Consider the following 9335-nt stretch of genomic DNA (forward strand, 5'->3'; position numbering starts at 1 on the left):
ACCATATAAAGGCACAAGGCTGCAGGCTGAGTTATACAGGGAACTCTGAGTATCACTCATGTATTATAAGGGATAATGTACCCCCTACTGTAAATGATAAGGATATTAGAAGTCACTGAGGGGTTGTTCTGTGACCATATAAAGACACAAGGCTGCAGGCTGAGTTATACAGGGAACTCTGAGTATCACTCATGTATTATAAGGGATAATGTACCCCCTACTGTAAATGATAAGGATATTAGAAGTCACTGAGGGGTTGTTCTGTGACCATATAAAGGCACAAGGCTGCAGGCTGAGTTATACAGGGAACTCTGAGTATCACTCATGTATTATAAGGGATAATGTACCCCCTACTGTAAATGATAAGGATATTAGAAGTCACTGAGGGGTTGTTCTGTGACCATATAAAGACACAAGGCTGCAGGCTGAGTTATACAGGGAACTCTGAGTATCACTCATGTATTATAAGGGATAATGTACCCCCTACTGTAAATGATAAGGATATTAGAAGTCACTGAGGGGTTGTTCTGTGACCATATAAAGGCCACAAGGCTGCAGGCTGAGTTATACAGGGAACTCTGAGTATCACTCATGTATTATAAGGGATAATGTACCCCCTACTGTAAATGATAAGGATATTAGAAGTCACTGAGGGGTTGTTCTGTGACCATATAAAGACACAAGGCTGCAGGCTGAGTTATACAGGGAACTCTGAGTATCACTCATGTATTATAAGGGATAATGTACCCCCTACTGTAAATGATAAGGATATTAGATGTCACTGAGGGGTTCCATGACATAAGGATGAAAGTTGAGTGCTTATACAGGTCATAAAATTTGGAGGTGACGTAATATCCTTATATTGTAAAAGAATAGTGGTACATTATTTATTATAATACATGACTTTGTTATGCCAGAAATGACATCACTGTTTATAACTATTATATAGTGAATAAAGTACCCCCTCTTGTAAATTATAAGGATATTATAATATTATAAGTTTTTATACAGGTCATGGAACTCCGAGGTAACTTCTAATATCCTCATATTTTGCAACAGCGGGTACTTTTATTTATTATAATACACGAGTTTCAGTGAGCATTGTGACTAGGGTTGCCACCCAGCCGGTGCCGGTTAAAAACCTGCCAAGGTCAGGGCCGGTATTACAAATTACGGCAATGTAGCTGCTGGTAAATTTGTAATACTCCTAACAAAAGCCCTCAGCCCCAACCCGCTCAAAATTTACCTGTTTTTCTGTCTTCAGGCCAATTGCGTGTTTAGGCCCGCCCCGTTATGTCACGACACGCCCCTTTCTATGTCACGCCTCAACCCCTTTTACACCACGGCCCACCCATTTGCTCCTGCCCCCACCACCAGACAGTAAGCATTGTTTTAAAAGGTGGCAATCCTACTTGTGATAGAAATGACATCAGAACTCACCGTTTATAACTGATGACATCAATACTCACCGTTTATAAGGATATCATTTACAAGGTATTCATGGCTTTTGTGTATTATATAGTGAATAAAGTACCCCCTCTTGTAAAATATAAGGATATTATAAGTTACAGAGGAGTTTCATGACCATATACACGCCATGGAACGCCGAGGTAACTAATGTCATCAGAACTCGCCGTTTATAAGGATATAATTTACAAGATTTAAGGATATAATTTACAAGATATTCATGGCTTTTGTGTACTATATAGTGAATAAAGTACCCCCTCTTGTAAATTATAAGGATATTATTAGTTACCGAGGAGTTTCATGACCATATAAAAGTACGAGGCCGAAGGCCGAGTGTTTTTATACAGGTCATGGAACTCGGAGGTAACTTCTAATATCCTCATATTTTTCAACTGGGGGTACTTTATTCACTATAATCCACAGGTTTCAGCGAGTCATGTGACAGAAATGACATCAGAACTCGCCGTTTATAACTGATGACATCAGAACCTCACCGTTTATGAGGATATAATTCACAGTATATTCATTGCTCTTGTGTATTATATAGAAATATATATGGATTCAGTACTCCCTGTAGTCATTGGCTAAACATTACTTAGACAAAGTATCTAACATCGTTTGTACATTACACTAGTGCAATTAGGAACTGCAGCCATTCAAGGATAATAGGCTAGACCAGTGGCACTTGCAATCTAATTTCATTAATATGGGGTATCGTGGTATCCCAAATATTTCTCAAGGTCCCGGCATTTCCATACATTCCCCCTAGACAAGAGGCCGTTTTAATTGCCAGCTGTGTGGTACCTATCAATATCTTTCATTGTTTCCTTTGTAATATATATTTGTGGTATCTGTTTCCTGAAGAATTTTGTTTGTCATTTTTTTCCTACTACCTTCCCCGCCACCATTTGGGTCTCTTCTAAAACTCCCTGCCAAATCCATTTTGAACGGATTATTGTATTAAGTAAACTCTCAGCCATGGAGAAATGGGAAAATCCTTGTGAGAACCTAAAGCAGCGACACACTCCATTAAATGCCTGTTCTCCAGCTTTGTGCCCTGAAAGGATGAGGGACACTCCGTTGCCAAAAAATACCTCTTACCTGCCCAAAGATATATAGAGACATTGCTCAAATCTGTGTGACTATAAAATATAATACCTAATCCGCCTGAGCACCACTGCTAAGGCTGAACTTCACATTCTCTAGTTCTCTGTCAATAAATATAACCATAATATGATTTTGTCTGTTTTCAAGAACTGACATCTTGTCTCTGTCCAACACATCTATTACCTAGTGCTATCAATCCCTATTTCTGTAGGGGCAATGCAAAGACCAGGCAGGGACTAACACTTCCACTCTTTGGAGCCATAAACTTGGAATAGAAGCATCACAGATTCAAGCAATATCGGAGAAGAAGCTTTTGGTGTTGACCTTGAATTCTGAGTCATTACAAGATGAGATTGCTCAGTTAGGCGACTTGGTGTCAGGGAAAGTGCTGATAATGATGGATGCTGAGTGCAGATTTCAGAGAATCGCAGATGTTTTGCATTCCAGCCATTCCTCTCCTGTGTGACAGGCATCAAGGCACGATGAACATTCAACTGGATTCTCTGTTTCCGGAAAATCGGTCATTTGCTTGTAAATAAAAGGGGGGGGGGTTGACAGAAAAAAAACTAGAATTTACTACTGGGCAGGTTTGTGGGCCAAATACATTCCTTGTAAGGCTGCCCATGGCCTTGGGTGTCGGGAAGCAAAAATCACTGAATAAATTGTTGTAATCTCTTGTGCTTCCTTTCTATTGGGTACTACACAATTGGGGGAAAAAGATAGGGATGTGTCGAACCCCTTTGTGAAAGATTCGGCTGGACCAAATCGGAAAGGGGGAAAGAAAACCGTAGCCTTGTTTGCATGACGAAAATGTATGTGATTTTGCCGAATGCCGCTGAAAAATGCCTAATCCCAAACAAAATCCTAGATTCGGTGCATCCCTACAAAAGGAGAAACTCTTAGGAATGTGGCATTGGAATTGTTATGGCTGGCACTTGGATTAGACTGGCATTCCACAAACACGCTTTTGTGGGCAGCCCCCACAAGATAAAAAGGGTGCTAGCCAACCCCCCAAGATAAGGCCCTTGTCCCCCTTTAAAGTATAAAAAGAACATTGGTGATCAGGGCTTTTCCCTTATAAAATTTAGAAACAACTTTGTGGCCAGGGCTTTAAAAAAAATTGGTGTTCAGTGGAAACTTACCTTTAAAACACAGCAGTGGTCCCCATTCAGCTTTGGCTCCCATATGGTGGCTCCACTTCCCCAGCCCACTTAATAAACTTCTAAATTGACAGACCCACCAGATGGCCAGTCCAGGTCTGGTGGGACCTGTCTTCTGGAGACCATAAAGCAGCATCAGACTCTGCCCATGGGGATAAGCTAAGGTATGTGCATTACATGTGTATTCTGGGGGCCCTTGAATTCAGGTTTTCTGGTGGGCCCCAGTCCAACACGAGCAAGAGGAAATATCATCTGGAATGTGAGAAAGCAAATGGGTAGGCTGAAATTGCATTAAGAATACTGTATTTTGATCATCCATGACTCTGCAAGGTCACATCCCATTGGTGGTACCATGAGATGCACCATGAGTGGACCGGCAAGTATCAGCTGAAACCACTTGATCAATGTCAATGGGATGCAGCTCTCGGCGATTCTCAGCCATTTCGATGGCTGCTATTTAGAAGGGTTTCGATCATAAAAGAAATCATGCTGAAAACTTTAAAGTGGCAATTTGGCAGTTTGTACATGAATCAACCTCGGGCCAATTAACTCCAGCCTTATATTCATGCGTTACACCATTAAGGACAGCTTCCTAGACTTTCACTGATATGCCAAGCAAGACATTTGCATGTGGCGTTTCTTAATTAAGAATGAGCTCTTAAGTGCTAAATTACAAGGCATCATTTGATATATATATATATATATATATATATATAGATTCCTCCATAAAGGAGCCTAAACGGCTTCTTCAACTATGAAGGTTCACCATACATATAGAATCCTCCAAAAAGGAACTTAAATGCCTTCGCCAATGTTGAATGTTCAACTATAATAATATAAGATCCTCTAAAAAGGAGCCTAAGTGCTTTCTCCCGTTATAGATGATTAACCTACCTACAGGATCCTCCAACACTCAAGGTGCTTCTTCAACCTGTGGATGTTTAAGGTATAGTTCACCTTTAAGTTAACTTTCAGTATGTTATAGAATGGCTAATTCTAAGCAACCTTTCATTTGGCCCTCATTTTTTCTTTATTATTGTTTTTTGAATTATTTGCCTTCTTCTGACGCTTTCCAGAATTCAAAACAGATGCTCTGTAAGGCTACACATTTATTGTTATTGATACTTTTTATTACTCATCTTTCTTTAAATCTCTTCTTCAAATCAATGCATGGTTGCTAGGGTCATTTACACTCTAGCCACAAGATGGCTGACATTGCAAACTGGAGAGCTGCTGAATAAAAACGTAAATAACTCAAAAACCACAAATAAAACAAAATGAAAACCAATAGCAAATTGTTGCAGAATATCACTCTCTACATCAAAAGTGAACAACCCCTTTAATATGCATACAGAATCCTCTAGCAGTCAGGATCCTAAATTCTTTCTCCGCCTCTGAAACTTGATGGTTAAAGAGAGTCCTTCAATCAGTCATCAAGCCTTCAACTATGAAGATTTTTTTTTTAATATCAGAATCCTAAATGCTTTCTCCAGCTCTGGATGTTAACCATGCATACAGATTCCTCCAATAAGGATCCTCAATGCTTTCTCCAGCTTTGAAAGTTTAATGTTTTTTTGATCCTTTGTCCCCCCCACAAAAAAAGTTTGTTTTGACACCAAAAAGGTGATGTTAAGCTGCTGAAAGGAGAAGTACAATTATTTTAAAAGGTACAGTTTCACTTAAATGACTCTAAATGATTGTTTGGGAAACTTTTCCTATAAATTGGTCATCCCTTGACTCTCCTCTGGCACAAACTTTAAATGACAGAATATCTGTTCTAGATCCCAGGAGGCAGGTGCAACTTATGATTTCTCAGCTTCATTCCTTTTATCATAACGTCTACTCACCTGTGACTCACCCCAGGAGATAACGTATCACAATCTTCCAAGCTTTTCCGAGGGTTCCGTCCCCTAAGGTTTGGTAATCACTTGAAAGTAATTTCTCGGCTCTTTTCAAAAGCTACTTCAGATCTAATGGTTATTTTGAATATTTTTCATCTCTAAAGCATCTCGAAAACACCTCAATATGTGACATGGATTAATGATACCTTTCCCCCCACAGAATTTCACAAAAATAAGTTATGGACAAAGTTGTCACGTAAAAAAACACACTCTGGAATTGTCTGACATTTAATTTCTCTTACAAAGGCAAGCGCTGGAATTTTGTATGTCCACGTTCTCTACTACACATGTACCCTGCCCAGACAGAGGGGATGGTGAGCAGTACATACAGAATGAGGAACCAGAGATGGACCCTGCTTAGACAGAGGGGAAGGTGAGGGCACATACAGAATGAGGAACCACAGATGGACTCTGCCAAGTCAGGGGGAAGGTGAGGGCACATACAGAATGAGGAACCACAGATGGACCTGTCCAGACAGAGGCATACATACAGAATGAGGAACCACAGATGGACCCTGCTTAGACAGAGGGGAAGGTGAGGGCACATACAGAATAAAGAACCACAGATGGACCCTGCCCAGACAGAGGGGAAGGTGAGGGGCACATACAGAATGAGGAACCACAGATGGACCCTGCTTAGACAGAGGGGAAGGTGAGGGCACATACAGAATGAGGAACCACAGATGGACTCTGCCAAGTCAGGGGGAAGGTGAGGGCACATACAGAATGAGGAACCACAGATGGACCTGTCCAGACAGAGGCATACATACAGAATGAGGAACCACAGATGGACCCTGCTTAGACAGAGGGGAAGGTGAGGGCACATACAGAATAAAGAACCACAGATGGACCCTGCCCAGACAGAGGGGAAGGTGAGGGGCACATACAGAATGAGGAACCACAGATGGACCCTGCCAAGTCAGGGGGAAGGTGAGGGCACATACAGAATGAGGAACCACAGATGGACCTGTCCAGACAGAGGCGTACATACAGAATGAGGAACCACAGATGGACCCTGCTTAGACAGAGAGGAAGGTGAGGGCACATACAGAATGAGGAACCACAGATGGACCTGTCCAGACAGAGGCGTACATACAGAATGAGGAACCACAGATGGACCCTGCTTAGACAGAGGGGAAGGTGAGGGCACATACAGAATGAGGAACCACAGATGGACCCTGCCCAGACAGAGGGGAAGGTGAGGGGTACATACAGAATGAGGAACCACAGATGGACCTGTCCAGACAGAGGGGAAGGTGAGGGGCACATACAGAATGAGGAACCACAGATGGACCTGTCCAGACAGAGGGGAAGGTGAGGGGTACATACAGAATGAGGAACCACAGATGGACCTGTCCAGACAGAGGGGAAGGTGAGGAACCACAGATGGACCCTGGCCAGACAGAGGGGAAGGTGAGGGGTACATACAGAATGAGGAACCACAGATGGACCCTGCCCAGACAGAGGGGAAGGAACAAGCTTCATTGAATAATCCATGTTGTTGGACCAAACATACCAGCATGTCCCAACCCTTAAAAATAGGTTATATAGTGTAAGTTCTACTACTGAAAAAATTGGTTGTGGTTCAGCAAAACTGTTTATATTCCATTTAAGTGTTAAAGCTGGAGCTAAAATTAGGGGTAGGCAGAAGAGTCATTGGTCTAGGGGGCACCGGGGGGGAGGGGATCTAGGCATGTACCCCTTCTGTCACCTACCCCTAATCTGGGCCTTTGTCCCCCGACTGCCTGCTTATCATTCACTGTGCCACTCCCCATCAAAGGCCAGTTGCTTACAGCCGAATGTCCCCTTTAAATCAATAGTAATGAAAGAATCTCCTGATTTTCTCACTAGGAGATAAAGTGCTCTTTGAATAGCAAATGAAATATATTTCTTACATGGAAATATAACAATCTTCCCCATTACCTTATGTAACTGAGAGGCGGACAACATGTATAAGTAATTGAAACCTGTGACAATTTATCAGAGAAACAAGAAAGCAAATAAGATGACTTTTTTATTAATTTTATTTTCCAGAAGAAGGGAGAGGCATTAATCCTCTTGTCCCCTGTCTGCATGATTGAATTAATGGCATTTCTTGTCTCCAGATTCAAGAGATTGATGTGACTGACATGATTATTCCCACTAAAGGAAAGACCGAGGAATGCAGAAAGGTGAAACATATACAGGTATGAGATCCTTTATCCGGAAACCTGTTATCCGAATTACTGAATGTCTGTCTCCCGTAGACTCCATTTTATCCAAATAATTTCCAAATAATCTTTAAAAAATGATTTCCCTTTTTTCTGTAATAATGAAACAGTAGCTTGTTCTTGATCCCAACTAAGATATAATTAATCCTTATTGGAAAAAAAACCAGCTTATTGGGTTTATTTCATGTTTACATGATTTTCTAGTAGACTTAAGTAGGTTTGCCACCTGTCTGGTCTTGACCTGGATAGCCCGGTATTTTGAAGGGCTGTTCGGGTCAAAACTGCCTGATCCTAGGAAAAGCGGGCAGGATTTCCCAAAATTGACTTGGCGTTCGGCCCTTCAGCACATTATAGCCCGTCCCTGATGTCATTGTCCCACCCTAACATGAGTTAGACCCGCCCACCACCTAATTGGCCATCCCCCATTATGTCACAGCCCTGCCCACACCCAGAGTTAACCCCGGGGAAAGGTAGCAACTCTAGACTTAATGTATTATGAGAAGAGCCCCAGGTCCTTAGCATTCTGGATAAGAGGTTCCCTATCTGTATCATAGTTTTATAAAGAATGTTTATGGTCCTTTTCTCCTTCTAAGACTTGGTAAACGTCTGTGGAGGTAGAGTACTGCGTGGAACCAATTTTTGAGACCCGACCCATGACCCAAACTGCAACTACAAATTTACCCGCTTGTATTTGCTACCCAACCCGCAAATGCCTTATCTGCAATCCAATCCATAACGCGCCTACCACCGTTAAACAGGAAGTGCTGTTGCTGCAAAACGGAAGTGACATCATCAGAAGTGGGCGGAGATAGAAAAAAGTTTTGTAAAATATAGACAATATAACATAAGATAAGAAATATAGACGAGACGCGCGACCCACAGACCCAGGCATATTAAAACCGGCACCTTAAAATCCTCAACCCGCTGGGTACCCTCTTTTTTTGCAGCTAACCTGCGGGTAGGGATGCCACCTTTTTGTGGCTCATACTCTGGGAAGGGGGCTGGGCCATGACACTACAGGGATGGGACAGGGTGCTATGTCATGTAGGCGGGGCTATGATGTGACGATCAGCTATTGGCTGATCGCCTTGTCAATCAAGGAAGATCCTGCCTGGTTTTCCTTATTTGAAAAACTGGGCAGACTATCCTGTCCCGGGAAGCCCTTCTGAAAACCTGGCTGTTCGGGTCAAATCCAGACAGATGGCAACCCTACCCTGCAGGACTGTATGTTGAGTGGGCTAAAGAATGTTTTGGCAAAATAACCTTGTTTTCAGTGAAAATTTCTAAAAATGTTTCCACCCCATCTAAGACCTGATAATATTTAATATGGAGGGGCTGAGGAATGTTTTTTGCAAAATATGAAAAAAAAATGTCCCATCGCCGACATCCATTTCCCTTTCCTTTTTTTGGAAACCTTTTTCCAATTTATAAACAGGCAGTTGCGGCTTTAACAAGAAATACTGAAATGCATTGAAGTTGGAAACCACCTT

This window comes from Xenopus laevis, chromosome 3S (assembly GCF_017654675.1).
Source record: "Xenopus laevis strain J_2021 chromosome 3S, Xenopus_laevis_v10.1, whole genome shotgun sequence".
Taxonomy (NCBI): Eukaryota; Metazoa; Chordata; class Amphibia; order Anura; family Pipidae; genus Xenopus; species Xenopus laevis.